Consider the following 25668-nt stretch of genomic DNA (forward strand, 5'->3'; position numbering starts at 1 on the left):
ACTTAATTCCTCTTTTCCTGCAGGTCCTTTCTCCTGTATAATTATACTCAATCATTAAAAAGAACTCAATATCTTAATGTATATGGAATTAATCTGTTGTATCTACAAGAAGCACATTCCCTATTTTCAAAAAGTTGGGTTGAAAAGAAAAGAACGCAACCTTTTGAATTATTTTGTAAAATGCAGTTAGTAAAAGCTTTAGTGTTGCTTTTTGTCTTTAATTTGTTTTGTTGGTTGTTTCTTTCTGTGGTATTCACTATGATGCATTTTGTGTTTCTGGAAACTAGTGGTAACAATGGAATAGACAAAAAGACAGGGGAGTAAAGAATGAAAGGAACAGAAGAAAAAAAGGAACTATGAGACTTTTCGTGTGATATGTTCTAGAGCTCAGTACAGAGTACTGTGGAGTTTGGTTTTAGGTGGAGTTACCTCTGCCTATTGGAGTCAGGAATGGCATCCACATAAAAAAATGTATCTGAAAAATGTCCAAAGCAATCTACAGATTCAGTGAAATGCCTATCAAAATCCTAATTTTCTGTTTTTACAGAAAAAGAAAAAAACAATTTCAAAATTCATATGGGACCACTGATGACCACCAATAGCTAAAGGAATCCCGAGAAAGAAGGACAAAGTTGGAGGCCTCACACTTCTTGATTTCAAATTACATTACAACGCTGCAGTAATTAAGAGTATATATTATCATAAAGATGGACATACTGCCCAGTGGAACAGAATGGAGAACCCAGAAATAAATTCACACATATATGGTCAACTGATCTTTGACAAGGGTGCCAAGAATACACAATGGAGAAAGGCTTTTCTCTTCAACAAATGGTACTGGGAAACACGCAAACGAATGAAATTGTACCTTTCTATTATATACAAAATCAACTCAAATATATTAGAAACTTAAACCTAAGACCCAAAACTGTAAATCTCCAAGAAAAACATAGGGAAAAACTTTATGACTTTGTCTTGGCAATGACTTCATGGATATAACATGCAAAACACTATCAACAAAAACAAAAACAACATGAGACTACATCAAACTAAAAAGCTCCTGTGCAGCAAAGGAAACAATCAATGGAGTGAAAAGGCAATTGATGAAATGAAAGAAATATCCATGAACCATCTATCTGATAAAGGACTAATCTCAGAATATATAAGGAACTTCTATAATTCAATAGCAAAAAACCACATGACCTGATTTAAAAATGAGCTAAGATTTTGAATAGACATTTCTCCAGAGAAGATACAAATGGCCAACAAATATAAGAAAAAATGCCCAATGTTACAGATCATTTGGAAAATGCAAATAAAAACCACCATGAGATTTTACTTCACACCTGTCCAGATGGGTATCATCAAAAACAACAACAACAACAGAAAAACAAAAGACAAAATGTGTTGACGAGGATGTGGAGAAATAGGAACGCTGGCACACTGTTGGTGGAAATGTAAAATAGTGAGCTACAGAAAATACTATGAAGGTTCCTCAAAAAATTAAAAATAGAACTTCCATATATATGATCCAGCTATCCACTTTTGGATATTTATCCAAAAGAGTTGAAACCAGGATCTTAAAGAGATATCAGCACTCTTACATTCATTGCAGCACTATTCGCAATAGTCAAGATGTAGAAATAACCTAAATGTCCATTGACAGATGAATAGATACAGAATATGTGATATATACATTGAAATATTATCAGCCTTAAAAAGGAAGGACGTTATATAATATGCAACAACATGATGAATCTGGAGGACATAAAGCTAAGTGAAATAAGCCAGTCACAGAAAGACCAATACTGCATTATTCCACTTATATGAAGTATCCAAAATAGTCAGATTCATAGAATCAAAGAATGAAACGGTGTTTGCCAGGGAATAGCAGAATGGGGGAATAGAGAGTTATGAATCAACAGGCATAAGGCTCCAGTCAAGCAAGATGAACGAGCACTAGAGATTTGCTGTACAACATTTTACCTAGAGTCGACAATACTGTATTGTCCATTTAAAAATTTGTTAAGCAGTAAGTCTCATGTTAAGTGTTTTTACCACAATAAAATAAAATAGTAAAATAAAATGTACCTGAGATGAGACTTGCAGTCCTGTGTGAGGGACAGGAGTTTGCCCACAGAGGAGAGTGAAGATGGAGAGAATGTTACAGACAGGCCACAGCCTGCTTTGGGACCTAGAAGTGAGTAAACAGGCCCCCTACAGGATGTGCAGACAGTTGGGCCTGGGGAGAGAGTGCCAGGGATGCTCTGAGGGCCATTGGGAGGTGAGGCTGTAAGGCAAGCTGTGGCAGACCATCACAAGCCCTTTATAGACCTGCAAGAGACTTCCAGGTTTATGGTTTGCCTGACATGAGGGGCTGCTGAAGAGTTTTGTGCAAGACATGTGATGAAGTATTTGTGACATGACAAAATGTCGTTTCAGCCATCTTAAAACCACTCAAAGCTGACAATCTCCTCTCCTGCCTCCCGCAGCTTCCATTACCATGGCAGAGATGGCAGAAGTGTCTGAGGTGGTATAGAGTACTGAAGCAAGGCTGTCTTGAAGAAGAGGAGACAATTCAGTAAGTATGTTAGTCAGCATAAGCTAGGTTATGATGTGGTAACAAACAATGCTTATATTTCAGTGGCTTAGCACAACAGGAGGGTATTTCTCACTCTTTCTGGATGCCCTACACAAGACAGCGGGAGGTGGGGTGGATCTGTTCTGCAGTGTGACTCAGGGACCCAGACTCTGCCATCTTTTGACTGCACTATGTCCAACACACGACCTTTTTAGTCACCACATCAGGGGAGAGACAACTGCAAGGGTTTGCAGTGGCTCCTTTATGCTTCACAGTGGAAGTAATACATGCCATTTCTTCTTGTAGTCACAGCCAATTCCGTGGCTTTGCCTAACCACAGGAGGCTGGAAAACGGGGTGGGGGGGAAGCAGATGGGTGCTTGGTGAGCACCACAGTCTCTGCCATGGTAATTTCAGGTAGCTAGATGGAAGCCGCAGGAGGCAGGAGAGGAGACCGTCAGCTTTGAGTGGTTTTAAGATGGCAGAAACGACAGGCCACAGAGACTGAGGCAATTTCATGGGAGTGAGAGAGGAGTGGCACAGGGTGATTGCTGGGTACTCACTGGTGGCAGCATACTCAGTGAGCAAAACTGGCAGAGAGTAGGTGTTGGGTAGAGATAAGGCTCATCTTGACCAGCACTGCTATCTGCGAAGCCTAATTAAACATGTCCACGGCCAGTCGCGGTGGCTCATGCCTGTAATCCCAGCACTTTAGGAGGCCAAGGCAGGCAGATCACGAGGTCAGGAGATCTAGACCATCCTGGCTAACACAGTAAAACCACATCTGTATTAAAATTAAAAAATTAGCCAGGCGTGATGGCATATGCATGTAGTCCCAGCCACTTGGGAGGCTGAGGCAGGAGAATCACTTGAACCCAGGAGGCGGAGGTTGCAGTGAGCTGAGATAATGCCACTACACTCCAGCCTGGGCGACAGAGCAAGGCTCCATCTCAAAAACAAAACAAACCAAAACAAGACCACAACAACAACACAACAACAACAAAAACCCCAAAAACATGTCCACTAGGAACTGCAAATCAGGAGTGCAAAATACAGTCAGGCCTAGCTATTGATATTTGGACGTCATCACCCAGTTACAGGCAGAGGTTGAAAACATGTAGGTGAATGAGTCTCCCAAAGGAGAGAATATATAATAAGATTACGTGAGAGTTTAAAAAGTTGAATTGCTCATGCAGTCTGGATCCAGAGTCATCGCACCCAGATGGATTTGAGATATGGAGGGTCAGAAGGTCAGCTTCCACAAGTCTATCATTAACTGGGTTTTGACATATGCTTGCAGAGGCTAGAGACACACTGAGAGATTTATCGAGTGCAATATTTATTTGACATCCAAAGAAATAAGACAAGCCTTCTTATGAACTCTTGCAGAGATTTACTTTAGATAGCGAAGAACAGCTTGACACTACAGATTATTAGACACCACAAGAGTTTATTAAATAAAGTGGGTGGAAGCATTGATTCTACATCTTAAATATATCTCTTTCGTCCAGGGGTTGTCAAATTGTGTTTCTTAGAGGGGCCTCAGGGGCTGCTGCAGCATGCCAGGAGCTGGTGCAGAGCAGAGTGACTCACATCTTCCACCTCTCCCTCCATCAGCTCTGCAGTTACTGGTTTTATATTGTAATGTTTCACATAATATTTCATTGGAGAAAAAATTCTGCACCACAAAAACAAAAAGTTTCCTTTCCATCTCCAATGTTAAAAAGCCTTAGGCCTTCATCATTTCCTGCTTGGATCGTTGTATTTTTCTTCCCCAGGGGGTCTGTCTCGCTGCCTCTGGTCTCGTCCCTTTGTCATCCACCCTCCGCGTGGTTCCCAAAGTGATCATTCTCCAACACAAATCCAAATCTGATGTTGGCTTCTGGGGCATTTATTGACTTCCTATCACCGATTGTAGAAAGTTATACTCTAAAGAATGGCCCCGAGAAAGCATTTCATGATTTGGCCTTCACTTGCCTTTCTCCAGCCCCCTTTTCAGGATGTCCCCTTTTGTTCCTTGTGCCTCAGCCATAAACAACAACTGGTGCTTGCAGTGCCCTGAAGGTGTAAAAGGCCTTTGGTTTAGTGAATCCAACTTCTCAGCTGCAGCTTCAGCATAATGTCATCTTAGAAGACTCTCCAGCTTCCAGTAGTTCAGTTAGAAGTCCTCCTCTGGGGCTCCTGTCGTGAAGAATGTGTACCCCTCTGACAGCACATTGCCCACAGTCTTGTGTTAATTGATATTTAGTTTATCTCCCTACTGGATAATCAGCAATTGCCTTCAGGAAAGGGACTGGCTCATCAGCTCTGTCTCCTCAGACCTTGGCTCTGCACTTGACCCTCTACCATGTTGTTAAACAAGAAATGAGTGTCCTCCTTTCTGGAAATCATTAAAATAATAGATTTTTATCTGCTTTATTCATTTGAAAAGCTTTGGTCTATGAATATAGACTATATGGCTCCTTAAGATTTTTGTCTATATTATTTTTGATTTTTTTGTTTTTTAACACCTTTAGAATTTCACAGCCTTTATAAATATAATACTTAAAAGTAACATTTCAGAGTATTTGGATATACTTTTTGACTAAAACATAAAATGTGAAATATGAAGTATAGTAAAGATATAAAACAATAATTTGGATAAAAATTCTCTCTTTCATGGAAAACACCACTGCATTATTCCTGTTTCAAATGTCCTAAAGCATTACATTTTTTTTTGCAGCAACTCCACTACACATTTGTTCATGGTGTTCACTTCCTACAAGATACAGTCAAAACTCTTTAGCCTGATTTCCAGAGCCTCTGTAATCTGACCCAAATGAGTTTCTCAACCACATTATACACTAATCTTTCACATATTTTTTTTGCTTTATTTAAACCTTTTCCCCTCATATTTCTATTTACTCTTCTTGGCCTTTGGTGAATGCTTTCAATCAGAGGATTTATACCTTCGGATTTCTGGAAAAGTCTCTATCATTATATTTTAGCATATTGTTTATTTGCTGTTTGTTTATTTATGTCTTTAGAATTTCTCTGAGGCAGATACTAGAGCATTTATGATTCCTAACTTCTGTTTTATATCCTCCATTCCTTTATTTTTGTCCTCCATGTCACGGAGATGTTCTGTTCCATCTTCTAACTCATCTTCAAGCATGATTTGTCTTGTATAATCCATTTGCTTAAATTCCTAAAGAGATTTAATGACTGTACTTACACTTGACTTTTAAGAGCCTGTTTCATAACTTGCTGTTTTTATTTTACAGATGCCATTTCTTCCTTTATATTTTAAACACTGTAAACATACTTATTGTCAGCTCTCTTTCATGTTCTATTCTTGTTCATTCCTCATGTCCTGTAAGCTGTCTTTCATGATGCTAAGTGTCCTATTTTTTAAAATTCTGTTTTATTTTGCATATGAGTTTACTTCAGAAGGAAGTATCTTTTCTAGAGATCCAGATAACCACCTGGGGTGGTTTCCACTGGTGTTCCTGTCAGCACCTTCAAGACACACTGATTCTGAATTATTTTTTGTGTTAGTTTTTCAGCCTGGAATTCTGAGTCTATTCCCACTCCCACATGTTGTTCAGTCTTGGGGTTCTCATATCTCTAGAAGACTCCTATTTTACCCACAGAGTGGGGCTATTGGCTCATTTCCAGCAGTTATCTTGGGTATGCAGGCAGAGATGATCTGGTTCCTTCAAGGTTAGTGCAGTGCTTTCTAGGGTTCTGATTCTGCACAGGAAGCCCAGTTCCTATTCCTTCTATAAACACATTTTCCTGGCCAGCTTCTGGCCTTGAATAGCCATGAAAATCTCAGGCTTTGAGACCTGTAATCTCCCTTAGTTCTAGATACATTGTCATGTTGGCTCTATGTTCTAGCATTTGGAGATTTCCTTTCTTGCTTTTGTGTTCTGCTATATATTTAATATGTAAAAAAAATGCTTTTAATCTCTCTATATAAATGTCTGGAAACGTTGTGTTCAATTCCACCTTATCCTGTTATTTCTTGACTGTCTGAATATGTAGTGTTTATTTCTCTCATTTTCTCCATTTTGAATAATCTCCCAAATGCTCTCTGCCTTTTGCAAATTCACTCATTCTTCCAGGACTTGAGGAGTCACTGAAGGTAATGCTTTTTTCCTCCAGGGACCAAATTAACCCCTAGGAAGGGTCTTCTATGAACTCCTTTGACATCCATTTGATACTTAATCATTTTCTGTTATAATTACTATATGGCTATTATTTGTTTTCTTGTGAAATTATAAACTCTTTGAAATTTGGGGCCATTTCTTAAGCTTCTTGAATTTCTTCACCTGGTCTCACAACAAATTCTTCCTAATGGAAGAAAAACAGAAAAGAAAGACACACTAGGATAGAATAATTTAAAATGTTTTAGATTTTATTTATGAGGGTCCAAGCACCCAGGAAAACAAGATTTGTTTAAATTTTGCTTACTCATTTTATTCAGGATTCATGAATTTATAAGGCCAGAGAGATTTCATATAAGATCCTAGGCTACTAAAGGAAAACTGAAAGATTTTATATCAAGCAATATAAAATTAATATGACAGATGCAACCTTAGAAAATGTGTTTCCTGAGATTCCTAAATTTGCTACTTTTGTGGGTGTCTGCTTAGTATTTGGTCCTGAGTAAATGAATAAACAAACAGCTACTTCTGAGAGCTACTTTCACAGGGAAATGTTTCTGAGTTCCAGTTCATGGGAGTTTAGGAAGGTATGGGATGCAAATTACATTTCAATACTGAATCAGCCAATCAATCCTTGAACACTTTTGAAGTCTTTAGCTTTGCCTGTGAACATGGGAACACCCAAGGGCACCTTCAAATTAAAAATAAACATACGTTCTAAAAAGTCCTAGATGTGTAATTTGGTAGAAATTTAAGGGATATCTTTTTATAGTAACAGAGTCTATAAAGAAAATACAATTCAGGTGAGGTTACGTCCTTTCCAGTCATAAAAATGTATGTAAATGACATTTAACTCGAAATTCGAGTACTTTGGGCATATCATTCCCGCTCCCTGCCCCAATCCCATAATTTCTTGGTAAAAACTCCTAGTGCATTTTTTTTCAGTTTCAGCCAGATTTTTATATCTATTGGGTGGATATTACATTAATAAAAAAATAGCTAACACTTATTATATGATTGTCTTATACCAAGCTATGTTCTTATAATTATCTAATATGTTGATATGATTTGGCTCTGTGGCTCCACCCAAATCTCATCTTTAATTGTAATCCCCACATGTTATGGGAGGAACCTGGTGGGAGGTGATTGGATTATGGAAGCGGTTTCCCCATGCTGTTCTTGTGATAGTCAGGGAGTTCTTACCAGATCTGATGGTTTTAGAAGTGGTAATTTCCCCTGCACACTCTCTCTCTCCTGCCACCATGTAAAACATGCCTTGCTTCTCCCTCCCCTTCCTCCATGATTGTAAGTTTCCTGAGGCCTCCCCAGCCATGTTGAACTGTGAGTCAATTAAACCTCTTTCCTTCATGAATTACCCCATCTCAGGTATTCTTTATAACTGTGAAAATGTACTAATACACAGATAACCCTATGGTGTTGCCGCTATTATTATTCTCCCTTTGCAGATGGGGAAAACTGAGATAAAAAAGAGTTAATTAATTTACCAAAGTCAAAAGAGTAGTCTTAAACTACTGTGAAATTTATGTAGGCCTCCTTTTTTTTTTCTTCAAAACCTTTAATGTGCTAATACACATTTTTGTGGTTTTTTTTAATTATACTTTAAGTTCTGGGATACATGTGCGGAACGTGTAGGTTTGTTACATAGGCATACACGTGCCATGGTGGTTTGTTGCACCCATCAACCCATCATCTACATTAGGTATTTCTCTTAATGCTATCTCTCCCTTAGCCCCCCACCCCACCGACAGGCCCCGGTGTGTGATGTTCCCTTCCCTGTGTCTATGTGTTCTCATTGTTCAACTCCTACTTATGAGTGAGAACATGTGATGTTTGGTTTTCTGTTCCTGTGTTAGTTTGCTGAGAATGATGGTTTCTAGCTTCATCCACGTCCCTGCAAAGGACATGAACTCATCCTTTTTTATGGCTGCATAGTATTCCATGATGTATATGTGCCACATTTTCTTAATCCAGTCTATCATTGTTGGACATTTGGGTTGGCTCCAAGTCTTTGCTATTGTGAATAGTGCTGCAATAAACATACGTGTGCATGTGTCTTTATAGCAGCACGATTTATAATCCTTTGGGTATATACCCAGTAATGGGATTGCTGGGTCAAATGGTATTTCTAGTTCTAGATCCTTGAGGAACTGTCACACTGTCTTCCACAATGGTTGAACTAATTTACACTCCCACCAACAGCGTAAAAGCATTCCTATTTCTCCACATCCTCTCCAGCATCTGTTGTTTCCTGACTTTTTAATGATCACCATTCTAACTGGCATGAGATGATATCTCATTGTGGTTTTGATTTGCATTTCTCTAATGACCAGTGATGATGAGCTCTTTGTCATATGTTTGTTGGCTGCATAAATGTATTCTTTTGAGAAGTGTCTGTTTATATCTTTTGCCTACTTTTTGATGAAGTTGTTTTTTCCTTGTAAAATTTTTTTTTTTTTTTTTTTGAGACAGAGTCTTGCCCTGTCGCCCAGGCGGGAGTGCAGTGGCACGATCTCGGCTCACTGCAAGCTCCGCCCACTGGGTTCACGCCATTCTCCTGCCTCAGCCTCCCAAGTAGCTGAGGATACAGGTGCTCACCACTACGCCCGGCTAATTTTTTGTATATTTAGTAGAGATGGGGTTTCACCGTGTTAGCCAGGATGGTCTCGATCTCCTGACCTCGTGATCCACCCCCCTCGGCCTCCCAAAGTGCTGGGATTACAGGCGTGAGCCACCACGCCTGGCCAAATTTTTTAAGTTATTTGTAGATTGTGGATATTAGCCTTTTGTCAGATGGATAGATTGCAAAAATTTTCTCCCATTCTGTAGGTTGCCTGGTCACTCTGGTGATAGTTTCTTTTGCTGTGCAGAAGCTCTTTAGTTTAATTAGATACCATTTGTCAATTTTGGCTTTTGTTGTCTTTAGGCCTCCTTTCTATTCATGTTTCTACTTTAGAAGACATATATATATATATATATATATATATATATATATGTCTTCTAAATATATATCTCTATAAATATGTCTTCTAAAGTAGAAACATGAATATATGTATCTAGAAACATATATGTCTTCAGAAGACAAGTATATATGTATATGTCTTCTAAAGTGTGTGTATGTGTGTATGTTTATATATGCGTGTATATATACGTGTGTATATGCATTTGTCCAGAGTTCTCCTGGGGAATCTATATTTTATTGAGATGAGAAGGAAACACGGTAGTGTTGGTTAACTTATCACCACCTTGTTGCTGTCTAAGCTCAACCACTTCCTATTGTGTCATGGTTTGATTATAAATTTCCTCTAAGCCTCTTTTTCTGGACACTCACTTATCACCACTAATCCTACATACAAAAGGTTGAATACTGGCAACTCTGAAAGTTGACAATCTAATATGGATTAAATGTAAAAATAAAGCTAGTGACTCCAAAACCCACCACCAGCTGGTTCATCACACTTGTATATTTTTACACTTTCTCAGTCCACACTCTAACCCAACTCATCTTCTTGGAAGCCTGACACCTATTGTCGGCTATCTAGTGGCACACTGCGAAGGATCTGATGTGCCTGGAGCCCCTGTTTGCATTTTTTTTCTTTTTTTTTTTTTAGAGAGAGTGTTGTATACTTGAATCTTGACAAGCAAAAGAAAAAGAATGATGTTTGGAAACCATCACTTCTAAAAAGCGGCCGGGCGCGGTGGCTCACGCCTGTAATCCCAGCACTTTGGGAGGCCGAGGCGGGCGGATCACGAGGTCAGGAGATCGAGACCATCCTGGCTAACACGGTGAAACCCCATCTCTACTGAAAAATACAAAAAAAAATTAGCCGGGCGAGGTGGCGGGCGCCTGTAGTCCCAGCTACGCGGGAGGCTGAGGCAGGAGAATGGCGTGAACCCCAGGGGACGGAGACTGCAGTGAGCCGAGATCGCGCCACTGCACTCCAGCCTGGGTGAAAGAGCGAGACTCCTTCTCAAAAAAAAAAAAAAAAAAAAAAAAAAAAAAAAAAAAAAAAGCTTGTGTTTTATTATTTAGAACAGACTTGTTTAAGGGAAAGATAAAATCAATATTTTTCCCCCTATTTTCAATAAGTGCCTAGATATTAGATTTTATGTTTGTTTGAAACAACGTTTTAAACTTCGGAGAATTTTGAGTAAGAAAATAAATAAATAAGTTGGATAGAAATAAACCTTTTAAAATTAAATTCTCTTCACTAAAGAATGTATTACTGGGAAAGATTTTAAAAACTTCACTAGAGGTCCTTCCAATTTTTTTCACCTGTTTCCTCAAGATGGGGTAGTCGAGGACAAATTGATTACTGTTTTAAGCTTCCTTCCAAATTTCCATTGCTGTTATTTATGATTCTATTCCAAATGTAAAATTTAGGCCTTTCCAATATTTGTTTTTAAAATGAAGAGACTTTCTGATTCCTATGAATAAAAATACTCCGTGCTGATGGAAAAATCAAGAATCTTGGTGCCAAAGTGCTTCATTCAAACTCTTAGACAATAAAATGGGCAAGACATTAAATTATAGCAAAGGTTCCAACCTTTTACTAAACTACACTCACCTTGAGGAGCTTATAAAAGTACAGATTTCTAAGTTTTCCCAGTCTACTCTTTCTTCCCATCCCAAGATTCTGAAATTAATTGGTTTGGGTGAGCTTGATCCAACACATTTTACTAAATATATATGTTTATTGTATATAGTCTATATTATAAAATAAATATAATTATAACAGAATAAATATAATAAATATAGTATAAATTATATTTATTATATAATTATTTAAGGCTGAAGATCAGTGTCCACAAAGGCATTTCATTTAGTTGCTCTTTGCTAATGCCAGACAAATTAATGCAAAATAAATGGTTGGATAAGAAGGAAGGAAAATGAAAAATAATATTCCTATTTATAATTTCTATGTATCTGTTTTCACAAAAATCACAAGTAGCTAAAGGTAGTCATTTTGCCTCAAATTGCCAATCAGATTTAAGAAGTTTTTTGTCTGAATTTCCTAATTCTAAGTGAGAGACTGAAAATGCAAATGAACTATGACCAGACCACCTATGACAACAGAACTCTGACCCACAATCTCTGTGGCCACCAGCCCAGGAAGCAAAACCCCACTTCTGTAGCCTTCAGCCCAGAGTGGTCAGGACTTGGTCAATGACTGCCAGCTTTCTTTTTTTTTTTTTTTTTTTTTTGGCTTCTGCTTCCAACTCAGGACCAAGGAGAGAAAGCCAAATATGTTACCCTTCTCTAAACAATCACTTAGGATGCCCCACTTCTAGTTAGTGCACTTCCAGCTTCCCTAAAACCTTCCTTTTTCTTCTACTGTAAAACGTTCTCATTCCTATCTGTCTTTGAGTCTTTGTCAAATACAGGTGATGGTGGTTGACTCCCTTGCTATGGCAAGCTCTGAATCAATAGCTTCTGTTTGTTCTCATTTTGGTGGTGTTTATTTAGTTCCACGTAACTAAAAATGGGGAACATAAAAATGGGAAAAAGTAAATTATCCTTGCACATACATGTAAGGTTATTTATGCCAATTTATGCAATTTCAGAAAATGAGAGGAGAAAGCAGATACCATCACCAAGGCAAGTGTTCAAAAGGGCAATAATTACAGTGACAAGAGGAATCCCAATAACATTTATTCTCAGCAAATATGGCTACACAGTCAAGAGTGTTGAGGACCCGAGAATGGGAAGTCACTGCTTTGGCTCCTGTGATTCCACCAATACTTGCCTGCATTCTCTTGAATCAATGAATCAGGCGTGGAAGACTAGAAGCAACAAAGAGAGGAGCAGGTAGTAGAGGGGGTAACTTTTAGAAGGCTGTAGAGTGGTCCCTTGATATCCACAGAGGATTGGTTCCAGGACCAACCACATATACCCAAATCCATGCATACTTAAGTCCTGCTACTGGGACTTCAGAATCCAGGTATATGAAAAGTCAAATGTGTATATGTGTGTGTATATAAGTGTATATGTACATACACACATATATGTATATATACATACACACACATACATGTGTGTATATATATGTATATACACAAAGACTTTTTCCAAACAAAAGCAGATCAAAAATACTGTATACATATACATATATGTGTATATATATGTAGTATTTTTGATCTGCTTTTGTTTGTATACACATATATATGTGTATATATATGTAGTATTTTTGATCTGCTTTTGTTTGGAAAAACTCTGTGAATAAGTAGACCTGTGCAGTTCAAACCCTTCTTATTCAAGAGTCAGCTGTAATTTCAATATTTTGTAACAGTTTAGTCACCAATATTGAAGTTGAGAGAAGGAAGTTCTCTCTTGTGGACAATATGGAATGCTCTAAAGCTTGAATCCAAATGTACATTCTTGGCATCACTCAAATAATGTGAGTGTGTAATATTTATTATATATTCAAGAGGCAAAACCCAGTTCTTTACACTGTAGACCTGTTTTGTTGTTGTTTTAGTTTTGAGAAGCCAAGGTTTTAAGGCAATTTAGTTCTAAAAGCATTACTGAGTATTTACTATTTGCAATTCACTGCACTTGGTAATAAACTAGAGAGAGATGCAGAAACTCTCTTTTCTCCACCAATTCTTCGAAGGAAAAAACGTTTCCATTATCATTAGGTGACAATCTACACAGCTAATTATCCATACGAATTCACTGATAATTTACAGTTGCAATATGGTGTCATAAAAGGAATCATAAAACTTTGTGACTTTGTTTACTTTTTCTCTGTAAGATATGTGCTGCAAATGCAAACTAACATCAAATAAATCCTATCTTTATTCATGCATGATCTAATACTTTCCACAACTCTGATATTTAGGGTACTTCCATTATGACTAGTTAATTGCATAAATTCAATAATTAATTATATTCTAATGATCAAGAAGAATATTTATCAAAAATAAAACTTGCAGACATTGGGGAGAAATAAAGGCATGTTAACACATTTTCTATATCAATCAGGTACTTTTGTGTAAATGTGTTATCAAGTGAACTGAAACATTAAATAGAGGAATTTGGTATCATTGTGGGAAAAATAATCTAATCAGTTTTCAAACTTGGCTGCCCTTTGGAGCCATCTGAGAAATTTTTGAAAAGCAAGACACAGGTATTCTAATTTACTTGGTCTGCAGTATGACCCTTGCCAGGTGATACTAACATGTGGCATAGAGTGAGAACCATCGTTATATAATCTAGAATCTAGTTTATTACTCCTTCAGTATTATACTTCTCCTCAAGCTCTTGAGACTTTTCCTGATTTCATAGGTTTGTTGAGCAGTTTTTGTTGTTGTTGTTGTTTGTTTTTTTAATGTTGACTTGTTTTCCCGAGTAGGTATTCTTCCTGGAAAGAGATAGTACTCACTGTAAATGATTAATTGACTTCCTAGTCAAATTAGTCCTTGATGAGTCTAAATAGTGGGTGGTAGACATATATCATCTCCCCAGTTTGATCAGCCTGGGATAGGCATGCCATCCATCCTTAAGAAAACAGACCTATAGAGCTAATAGGCCAATCTTAGAAACAAAAAAGGCAACGGTTATATCCAGGTCATTACAGCTTGTCAATTTGCTTCTCCCAAATTACTGCACTTCTTGTTTCTTCATTGGTTTACACACCTGTTTATTCATGTCCCTCGATCAGTTTTTCCTCAATCCTGGGTACACAACAGCATCACCTGGGGAGCATTTTAGATGCCTGATGCCTAATTACATCAGTCTCTGGGGGTAGGATCCGGTTATCAGTGTTCTTTAAAGCTGCTCAGAAGACACTGTGAACCATTGCCTTAGGCTGTAGTGCTCTCAATATTTACCTAAGACATTCATGAATCTGTATTTTCTTTAGTTGGTATGACGGAGCTACAGACCAGCTCTGACCCAAGCTAATTTATATAGTGGCAGATGGATACTATTAAAATCCTAAAAAAAATTTAATAGAAGTCTTTGGTAATGTACTTACAGAGCCCTTGTACTTTGGGCCAGGGGCTCTTGTAAGCACTATACATAGATTGAATTATTTACTCTAGCCACATCTTACAGAGGAGAAAATTTCCCAATGTTACACACTTAGTGTTTGGGCCAAGATTCAAATGAGGCACTCTGGCTCCAGAGTCACCAGTTAACCACAGGTGACCAGCAATGTGGCTGTTAAAACTACTAGATGTGATTAGATAGGTGATATCCTTACACTTCCATTTTACAGGTAAAGAATCAAGGTACAGAGAAAGTGTCCTAGGATCACACAGCTAGTAAGTGGCAGAGCTGGGATTTGAACTCAAAACAGTCCTACCCTAAAGATGATGTTCTATTAATAATCTAGCCTTTTATTTTCAGACAAATATTCAACTGACCCAGCTTTCCGTAAATTTGTATTACTGCAGATTGGAATTTGGTATTGCAAGTTTCATTTGCACTTCTGAACTTATTCTCCATGTTTTACCCAGAATTTTATTTTTAAAAAAAGAAATAAAACTTTGGTGGATTTTTCATTCTACTACAACTGACTGCACTGGAGAAGCAATTACTACAGAGATGCTACAGCTGCTTTCTTGATATTAGCCCATGGTTTAAGAATGTTCTTGATTTGTAAATATGTTAGGCACCACAAGTCCATCAAGATGGTATGTAGAAAGAAGAAAAGATTCTCCACTCCAAATCTTTATGTGCCTGAAAATCCCTTTGATTTCCCTTATTAGTTTGGTATGTCCTGAATTTTATATTAAAAATACAGATTTCTTCCAGTTATTGGACATTGTCCCACTTAAAACTTTTAAAAACAAATTAATCAGAGTTTTTTGATAATTATTATGTAAATAGGACAAATATATCTCAGCCCTTTGGCAAGCAGCCTTGAAAATTGAAACAGTTTCACATTGTGGATTTCAATCAATGTAACAAAGTTCCTGAGCACAGTCTAAAATGAATGAATTCTACATTGCAGGAGTTTTTAAAAAGTTTCTTGCTTCTCATATTTTAATATAAAAATCATCCCAGGCTATCGTTAAAATGCAAAAATCTGATTTGGGAGGCTTTAAGTGAGATGTTGGACTTCATATTTCCAGTAAGGTCTCAAGTGATGTACATGCTGCTGGTCTGTGAACCACACTTTGAGTAGCAAGGACACAGTGCTTGGTAAACTCGTTCTCCAAAGGAGGAAAACAAAGCCCTGGCTTGTAGTATTTGCTAATTTCCATGATATAAATGTTCCCACAAAGACCACATTCAAGCTACCAACGTGATGTCATTGAAAATGGAGTTGGGAAGAGACCTTCAGCACGCTGCTCACAATTAGCTCTCCAACCAGGTACAAGCCAGTTCCAGCACACCACTGGTCTACATACGTATAAGTGCATGCACCTTCGAGATCCCACAACATAGCTGTTTCACTCTGCAAAGGATTTCAGGAGGTGAGGGAGAGTAAGAATGTCACAGGAAAAAATGACAAGATTAATTACAAAGTTTTCAGAATAGGTGCAAAATAATCTAGTTCCAAGGCTATAGGCTGATGAGAGGGCATGTTTAAGAAGTTAAAAGACATGTGTGGCCAATAGTGGAGACTTTGGGGAAGATCTAAACCCTGTTTGGACTGTGATGGGTTTGGATGAGTTGGAAAGGAGAACACTCACAGAAAAGGAAGTGGGATAAACACTAGCAAAATGTCTGATGCTAAACAAAAGTGAAGGAAAACTTGGAATTCCTAAAGAGTTGAGAGTACAGTCATTGGTCCAGCAGAGTGAGGGCATCCTGCTTTCACAAATGTTTTATTCTCTGGCATGATTGAGGAATAACATGTTCAGATTAATCAAACATCCAGGTTAACAGAGAGTTGACATATGTACCAAAAAGAGATGCCAATGTTTAAAGTAATAGAATATATTAGAGTACACAGAACCTAATTTCTTTCTTCTTTGGTGAAGAAAGGACTTTGAAATCTTCCATGTCTCAGAGCCATGGTTCTGAGCACCTTTGGTCCCTTCTGGTAGGGTTCTGTGATGGACCCTGCAAAGTTTTGTTTGCAGTGTCCTGTAAGAAGAGTGTATTTTCAAGCTTTTCTCCAGGGCTGTAGAATGAAAGCATCCTAAGAAACTGACTCTCTTGGAGAGAATTTCTAACTGGCAGAAATGCTCTCCCTTGTAGTGCATTGAGTGCTTAAGAGCCCAGAATCATTTCCACATCTGTAATTGGGGCTAATAATAACGATCTCATATGGTTTTGGTGATTGTTAAATGAAACTTGGTCAAGAAATATTGGTGCTCAGTATTTGAATGAGCACTACAAATTAGTGCAGGCATTGTGGCCAAGCATACACTGTTACTAATTTTTAAATCAGAATTGTTTAACAGACACTGATTGTCTACAAGGCCATAAACAGGATGAGGCTGTGGGGAGAAAGTATTGACTGGTCCCCAAGCCTGCAGATCTAAGGTTTCGGCATTCTGCACACCTCTTTGAAAGAATCTATGACCACCTGTGCACAATGTTTAAATGCCCAGGAACCTTCCCTTGCTACCCAGGCGGAGGCTTTCCCTAGACGCTCTGACAGTTCCCTCAGTCAGCAACTATATGAAAGAATCTTCTTACATTTCTGAAATCTGAATAGAGGTTTATTTGGGAAAAAATCCTTTTCCCTCCTGTCTCTTGGAATAAATGTACTATTTCGTTTTCTTAATTTGTACTATGTTAAGAACCAGTAGAGGGAACTTAAGGTCAATCTGTCTCTCAGGTTGAGTAACTCTAAGCTATAAGCTCCAGAATCTTGTCTTTGTGTCTGATTCCAAATGGGCTTGTGGGGAAAAGTGATATAACCATGAGATCACTGTGTTCTTTTAGATGATTTCCTGTTTCCTGTGTATTTAAATACACAGGGAATAATCCCGCTATTAAAATGAGACCCTGTATGTGTGTATGGGCAGAAGTTCAATGAAAAAGGAAGAAAAATATGCTCGCTGAATACCAGATGTAGAATGCATAAATCCTGTCAGAACAAGTGGGGAATAGCTTTTATGGCTGACTTGCAAGAAACCTAAGGGAATTGGGAAATCAGATAGGCATGTGTCAAGCAGACTTATTTAAATCATCCACTTCCTCAGCAAAATAAAAGTTTGAGAGGGTTCTGCTTCCTTTTGTGGTTTGAAATTACAGTTGTAGGCCTCAGAAGTCCTGCTTGATTGAGGGCTTCCAAGCAAAGATGTTATACGACCTAGTTCAGGCGCCCGACAACACTGGGGTCACCCAATGCCTCTCCCTGAGGTCTCCAACCTTGCTTTGTTTGTACTTTGTGTCCTTTGTCATCTCAGAAGCAAATTGTAGTGCAGCTGACCACTGCTTCATGGACCTCCAGCTTGTCCCTACTGAAAGGCTTTTGCATCTGAAAGAGAGAGATGCCCACTGGCTTCCTTCTTAGACCACTGCTGTAGATCCTGAGCACAAACCTTAGCTCTGCAGGCTTGGAGACCAGGCAATGCTTTCTCCTTGCAGCCTCACTCTGTTCGCAGTTCACATGGGGTTTATGGCCTTATAGAAAATCAGTCTGTGGTAAGCAATTCTGATTTAAAAACTAGTAATCTGTGTATGGTTGGCTACAAGGCCCACATGAATTTGTAGTGAGAGATAAACTAGATACCAATTATTTCCAGGTATAATATCCTAACAGGTAAGTTTTTCAGGAGGCCACATTGTAGTTCAGTAGGTTACTGGTGTGTATAGATAGAAAGCAAAGGTATTTAAGTACAAACCATTTCCTTTAAGGTGTGGTAGCTCCCTAAATTGTTCTTCTCAGGATATTTCTGTTTTAAAATGTCCTGTTAAATATATTATTTTTATATACAGTATAATTTTTTAGAAGCATGCTGACATGGAAAGATCATGGACTTTGCAGACCCAGCATTAAGTCATTCCAAATCTACCACTTACTAATGTGTGAACTTCAGCACGTTACTGTACCTCTTTCAGACTCATTTCCTTATCTTCTTGCTGAGAATGTGTGTATAAAAAGTATTAATATGGAATCTAGCATGGTGTCTAGCATGTGAAACCCTGACAAATTCTTATTCCTCACCATTCATCTGTTCATCTGTATTAGTTTGTTTTCACCGTGCTGATAAAGACATACCCGAAACTGGGAACAAAAAGAAGTTTAATTGGACTTACAGTTCCACGTGGCTGGGGAGGCCTCAGAATCATGGTGGGAGGCAAAAGGCACCTTTTTTTTTTTTTTTGATGGAGTTTCACTCTGTCGCCCAGGCTGGAGTGCAGTGGCACGATCTTGGCTCACTGCAACCTCTGCCTCCAGGGTTCAAGCAATTCCCTTGCTTCAGTCTCCCAAGTAGCTGGGATTACAGGTCCCTGCCTCCATGCCTGGTTAATTTTTGTATTTTTAGTAGAGACAGGGTTTCACCATGTTGGCCAGGCTAGTCTCGAACTCCTCACCTCAGGTTATCCACCCACCTCGGCCTCCCAAAGTGCTGGGATTACAGGCATGTACAAGCGTGCCCAGCCCCAAAAGGCACTTCTTACATGGCAGCAACAAGAGGAAAATGAGGAAGAAGCAAAAGCAAAAACCTCTGATAAACCCATCTAATCTTGTAAGACTTATTCATGACCACGAGAACAGTATGGGGGAAACTGCCCCATGATTCAGTTATCTCCCACCAGGTCCCTCCCACAGCACAGGAATTATGGGAGTACAATTCAAGAGGAGATTTGGGCGGGGACACAGTCAAACCATATCACTACCCATCCATCCATCCATTCATTTATTCCTTCACTAAACGCCTGTTGAACACCTTTTATGTGCCAACCACTGTCAGTTAGCGGAGGCACAGACAAAAGTGAGAGGTGAGCTCAATTGAGAGTATGTAGATGGGTCTATTTCTGGGCTCTCTATGCTTCTCCATTGATCTATTTGTTTATTTTTTTCTGTTTGCCAAAGACTTTCTTAATCTTTAACAATGTAATTCCAGTGAGAGAAAAAGAAGTTTCAGAAGTAATATACCAAAGCATGGGGTGGGATTGTGGGGGTGGTGAGTGAGTTCAGGAGAGAGACAGAGACTGAGAGAGAGAGAGAGAGAGAGAGAGAGAGAGAAAATGAAGGCCATATAAGGTAAAGTGTTGAATGTTACGTGCTCTGTTGACTGTGGGCCCCAGGATGTGTATGATGGAATTTACTGAAACAGAATTTGCACATTTATAAAAAGGATGCAGTTTTAGAAAATAGCTAGTTATGCTAGCATCTTGTTTCTTCATTGATGCTGCAATGTTATATAAGCACTGAATCCACCCACATTTCCAGCTCTTATCTAAAAGCCAGAGTGTGTACCACCTGGGTTGAGAGGAAGATGAAATGAAATTGGGGAAGTAAATGGTAAAAAGCATCCTGAAAGAAACCAACTAGATATGTTCAAGTCAGCAGGTTATTTAGTATTTTGAGTTATTTAGTAATTTGAGTAATGTGTAAGGGGTGTACTGACTTGCTTTTTCTCTCATTTTCTCCCTGTTCCGCCTGTAGCAATTCTACCACTTTTGTTGACCTCTTCTTCTCCCCCCACTTATTGCTGTAGAGGCTACCTGAGCTCATTGTCCCTGGAGATGGACCAAATAGAAGAATAAGCAGTGCCTGTGTGGTGAGCTTCAAAAGGCATCTGTTCTCTGGGGAGTGGGTGGGTGGGTGGTAAAGCAAAGATGGGAGATGTGTATATTAGCTATCCATTACTGTATAGTTAATTATACACAAAACTAAACTATACACTAAACTAAAACTTCACAGCTTACAACAGCAAATATGTATTATCTCACACAATTTCTGAGAGTCAGGAATCCGAAAATGGCTTAGCTAGTTTGGTTCCGGCTCAGGGTGACCTATGGAGTTGCAGCCAAGATGTCATCTGGGACTACTATCATTGGAAGGCTCAGCTGGGGCTGGAGGTTACACTTCCAAGATGGCTCACTTATAGGGCTATTGGGGGGAGGCTTTAGTTCCTCTCCACATGGAACTTTCCTCATGCCATGGAACTGGCTTCCCTCAGAGTGAAAGACCCGAGAGAGAGACTAAGACAGAAGCTGCAATGTTTTTATGACCTAGTCTGTCTTGGAAGTGACATACTGTCATTTCTACTGTATTTTATTCATTAGAAGCAAGTCATTAAGTCCAGCCCACATTCATAGTGAGAGGATTTAAGCTGAACCTCTTGAAAAAATGGTATCAAAGTATTTATGGACATTTTAAAAACTACCACAATACATACAGGTGAACTTCACAAGGTGTAGACATGGGCTGAGACAGAATATTGGATAATATCTCATTCTGCAAACAGCAGCCTCATCTGTAATAAAATCCCAGCATTCGGAAATTATTATGTTCAAGTAGGAAAAGGGCTTGTTGGAAAAACTTATCAAAGATGTTACTTCATTTATCCATTTATTCTGAGCCATAGCATAATAGCGACAAATTGTGTGTCCTGTGTAATTTGGGTACCTCTGCTCAATAATAGCTGGAACAGATTTTATCCTATTTTTAGAATAGTTAATATATACACATGGCACAAAATTTAAAAGGTATAAAAGTTTCTGGTTCAAAAATAAGATTCCCTCCTTTTCTTTTTTTCTGATTCTTTGAATGCAATTAGATTTACTGATTTCTCATGTAGCCTTACAAAGTATTCTATGTACTTATAAACATATATGTACACATATTTTTTCTTTCCCACAAATACAATACTATATGCATTGTTTTATTCTTGGCTTTTTTTCAATGGACAGTATATCTTCAAGGACTTCTACAATAGCACATATAGACCTGCTTAATCCTTTTTTAAATGTCTGCCTAGTACTGCATTATATTTATTTAAGCAGTGTTCTGTTGACAGACGACATTAGGTTGTTTCCAGTCTCTTGTTACTATGGACAAAGCTGCAATGACTATCTCTGCACATTCATCATTTCTCACACAGGAGTAGAATTCTTGTTCATTTGTAACATTGACAGATATTGACAAATTTCTCCCCAAAAGGGCTTACCATTTTGCTCTCACTACAATATGAATGCCTGTTTCTTCAACCCTTGGCAATACAATAGGTTACCCACTTTTTGATATTTGCCAATTCTATAGGCACAAATGGTCTGCAGTTGTAGTTTTAATTTTTATTACCCTTATGAATGAGGTTGGGCCTCCTTTTATATGCTTAAAAATCATCTGTATTTGCTTTACTATGAATTATTTGTTCTTAATCTTTACCCATCTTTATATTGAGTTGGTGGGTTTTTATTTTCCTTACTGATTAGTGGGAGCTCTTTAGGATTAAAGAAATTAGCTCTTCTAAAGAATGGATATACATGGACAGACAGAGTGGAATAATAGACATCGGAGACTCTGAAAGGTGGGGATAAAATACTGCCTACTGGGTACAATGTATGCTATTTGGGTGATGGATATGCTAAAACCCTAGACATCACCTCTATGCAATATATCTATGTAAGAAAACTGCCCTTGTACCTCTAAATCTATTTCCTTTTAAAAGAAATTAGCTCTTCATCTAGAGTGTGAGTGGCACGTGTTTTTTCAAGTGTGTTTTATCCATTTGTGTTTTGACTTTTTATTGGTTTTCTTTTTCTTTTTCCATGTAGTAATTTTAAAAAATATTTTTCTGTGGTCACATTTATCAGTTTATTTCTCTTACAGTTTCTGGGTTTGCATCACTCTTAGAAAGTCTTCCCACTCCTCGGGTTATTAAGAATCCTCTTAAGGTTTCTTTTCGTACCATCATAATTTGATTTTTACATTTCAAATTTGACTGAACTGGTTCTTTTAATGATTTACACTCTACCGAAGTATAAAATACTGCACTGACTGTGTTTGTTTTGTTTCTAGTTCAGATATTTCTAGTTTATTCTCAGTTTTCTTCATTTGTGAAGTAGGGATAACAAGTATTACTGAGTAGCATCCATGACTTTTAGTGGAGAGATGCCATCTTGATGACTGAAAGCTAAACCAGAATTTTCTTCCTCATTCTCATTACTTAGAAACCTTTGCTGATGATTAGGTTTGGTGCCCTAATGGGACAATTGAGACTAACACGGTCTATAAGATAACTTGCTTCAATTTAAAAAGGCAAAATCAAATTAGCCATTTCATATCTGCCTACATAGGGGCTACTGCTTTCATTTGTAATGTTTAATTACATTTTTCTCCCCAAGAATACATACACACGGCTATCACTTCTAAAATAATTATGGCTCCCTATGAAGCAGAATTAGAAAGTGTCTTAAAGTTAGTTTTGAATTGGTTATTTGGAATTCAAAATGATACTTCATTAAAACAATACCTTGAATGTTGGTTAGGTTCTTGAGCCTTATTACAAATTCCATACTTATGTATTTATGATTCAGAATAGGAGGAATGGTGCTATGTCAATGACATGTAATGATATTTAATAACTGTGTCCCTGTTAATATGCATCTGAGTGGCATATCAGGAATCCCAAATATGTCTTCCCCAGTCCTTCCCGTGCATCCTAGCAGCAGATGTGAGAACCCCAATAGCCACTGGGAACTGGTTGCAAGGCCAGAGAGGACACTCTGGTCAGGAGAATACCTCTTTATATTAGTACCAGGGAAAGCTATTTTCTAATATTTGGCAGTTGTCCTGAATAGGATAACTAGAGAAATTAGGTCTGTGGTGTAGAATTTCAGAGGCATATCATATTTTTTCTTGGCAAATAATACGGTTTGGCTGTATCCCCACCCAAATCTCAACTTGAATTGTAGCTCCCACAATTCTCATGTGTTGTGGGAGGGACCTGGTGGGAGGTAACTGAATAATGGGAATGAGTCTTTCCTGTTCTCATGATAGTGAATAAGTCTCACAAGATCTGATGGTTTTATAAGGGGAAGTTCCCCTGCACACACTGTCTCTTGCCTGCTGCCATGTAACATGTCCCTTGCCCTTCCGCCATGATTGTGAGGCCTCCCTAGCCATGTGCAACTGTGAGTCAATTAAACCTCTTTTCTTTATAAGTCACCCAGTCTTGGGTATGTCTTTATTAGCAGTGTGAGAACAGACTAATACAGCAAGCAATTAGCTTTAGTGAAGCTGGCAAGCATGAAATAGGGTCTTAGCCACCAAGGTGGGTTTTAAGGGAAGGAAGGTCTTGGAGAAGAGAAGGCAGGAGGCAGATCTCCAAGACAGGGACTCAGTCATACACAGAAAGAAGATAGCAATGTAGGTGTCTGGCATGGGAAGCAAGGTGGAAATTGAGGCTTGGGAATAAGAAAAAAATCTAGATATCAGGACTAAAGTCTAAGACTACCTAGAAGAGTGAAATTACACTGAGCCCCACACTGATGGTTTGGAGATAATTCATCTCCAGTGTTTAAGGTAGGGACCTGGGAACTGGGCCAAAGCATGGGTGAAAGGTGAGAATGAAGTGGATCTGACTGTGGCGCAAGGAGAGGGCAGTGGCTGATGATGGGATAGGGAAGACGTTTACCACCTCTGAGTGGAGGTTTACCACCACTGAGGAAGTGGATGACCATTATTTGGCGAACTACTTATACTGCTGTATTTTGTGTATAGTATAAAATAAATAAATAAATATATATAAATAAATATATTTTATATATTTATACATAATACATTTATTTATATATAAATATATAAATAAATATATTTATATATTTATATATGAATATATAAATAAATATATTTTATATATTTATATATAAATATATAAAATATATTTTATATATTTATATATGAATATATAATAAATATATTTTATATATTTATATCTAAATAAATATATTTATATAAATAAATAAATATATATATATATATTTATATATAAATAAATATATATATATTTATATAGAAATAAATATATTTATATAAATAAATAAATAAATATATATATATATATATATATATATATATTTGTTTCAGGATTATTTAATGGTTTTGCCCGTGTGGAAAAAAGCATATACTTATTCTATTTCTCAATGACGTTTATGAGTGCTATAATTATAATAACAATGATGAAAGTTTGCCTAATCAATATGTAAATAGTACTTACAGTGAGCCAAATCTATTAGAAAGCCAGCCAGTCTAAAAGAGAATAAAGTTCCCATATTGCAAATACAAATTATGATAGTTTGGAATAAAAATCAAATTATATTTTGCTCTGTGATGCATTGTGCGTGCTATCTATGTTCTTTGCGTCTCCTTCCATCTGTCTTCCCGCTGTTTCCCTGCTCATTAACACCTCTGCTAGAAAGTGGGCAGGGTGATGACAAGAAATAAAAATACAAGTTGAACTGCAACTAAGAATTTAACATTTAAAAAATGCCAACATAAGAATGATATAAATATCTCAATTGTGAAAACAGACTGCGACCCTGGTATTTTAAATATGTGAAAAATGTGAGGAATTGGAGCACATCCCATAAAAAAGAACAAGTTCGTAGAATGTTATCAAGGGAAAGGACTGCAGAGATAGACTGCAGGAGCATCTCTCCGTACAGGTGGGAAATGCAGAAAAATGCATTAAAAAAAAAACGAATTAGCAAGTACGCATAAACTCTTAAGACCTAACCACATTTCTGGAAGCTAACTGCAAAGCTTGGCCTAAACATGGAAATGCTGAGGTCACTTGCTGGAGTCAGGTACGGCATCTGCAAGGGAAAGATTTTTTTTTTTTTAAAGAAGGTTATTTCAACATTTTCAGAAAGGAGGCTGGGGTGGAAATATATGACGCTAGATAAATATACATCAAAATATTCATATTATAATAGACATGTAGGTTATTTAGGCTACTTTATTATGTTTGTACTTTACATCTCAAAATTTCTACAATGAACATGTATCAATTTTATTACGGGAAAGTGGGCTTTAAATGAAAAATTTATGTTCTG

General features: G+C 37.8%; 1 long non-coding RNA gene across 1 annotated transcript in view; it reads left to right on the forward strand.

Moving 5' to 3' along the window:
* LOC134735611 (uncharacterized) overlaps positions 1–25668 on the forward strand; it is a 149216-nt gene that overhangs the window by 18970 nt on the left and 104578 nt on the right. Inside the window, exons 2-3 of the long non-coding RNA XR_010118879.1 lie at positions 2493–2581; positions 20273–20387. This is a non-coding gene — a long non-coding RNA (uncharacterized lncRNA). The remainder of the gene's footprint in view (positions 1–2492; positions 2582–20272; positions 20388–25668) is intronic.

Source organism: Symphalangus syndactylus, chromosome 2 (genome assembly GCF_028878055.3).
Source record: "Symphalangus syndactylus isolate Jambi chromosome 2, NHGRI_mSymSyn1-v2.1_pri, whole genome shotgun sequence".
Lineage (NCBI taxonomy): Eukaryota > Metazoa > Chordata > Mammalia > Primates > Hylobatidae > Symphalangus > Symphalangus syndactylus.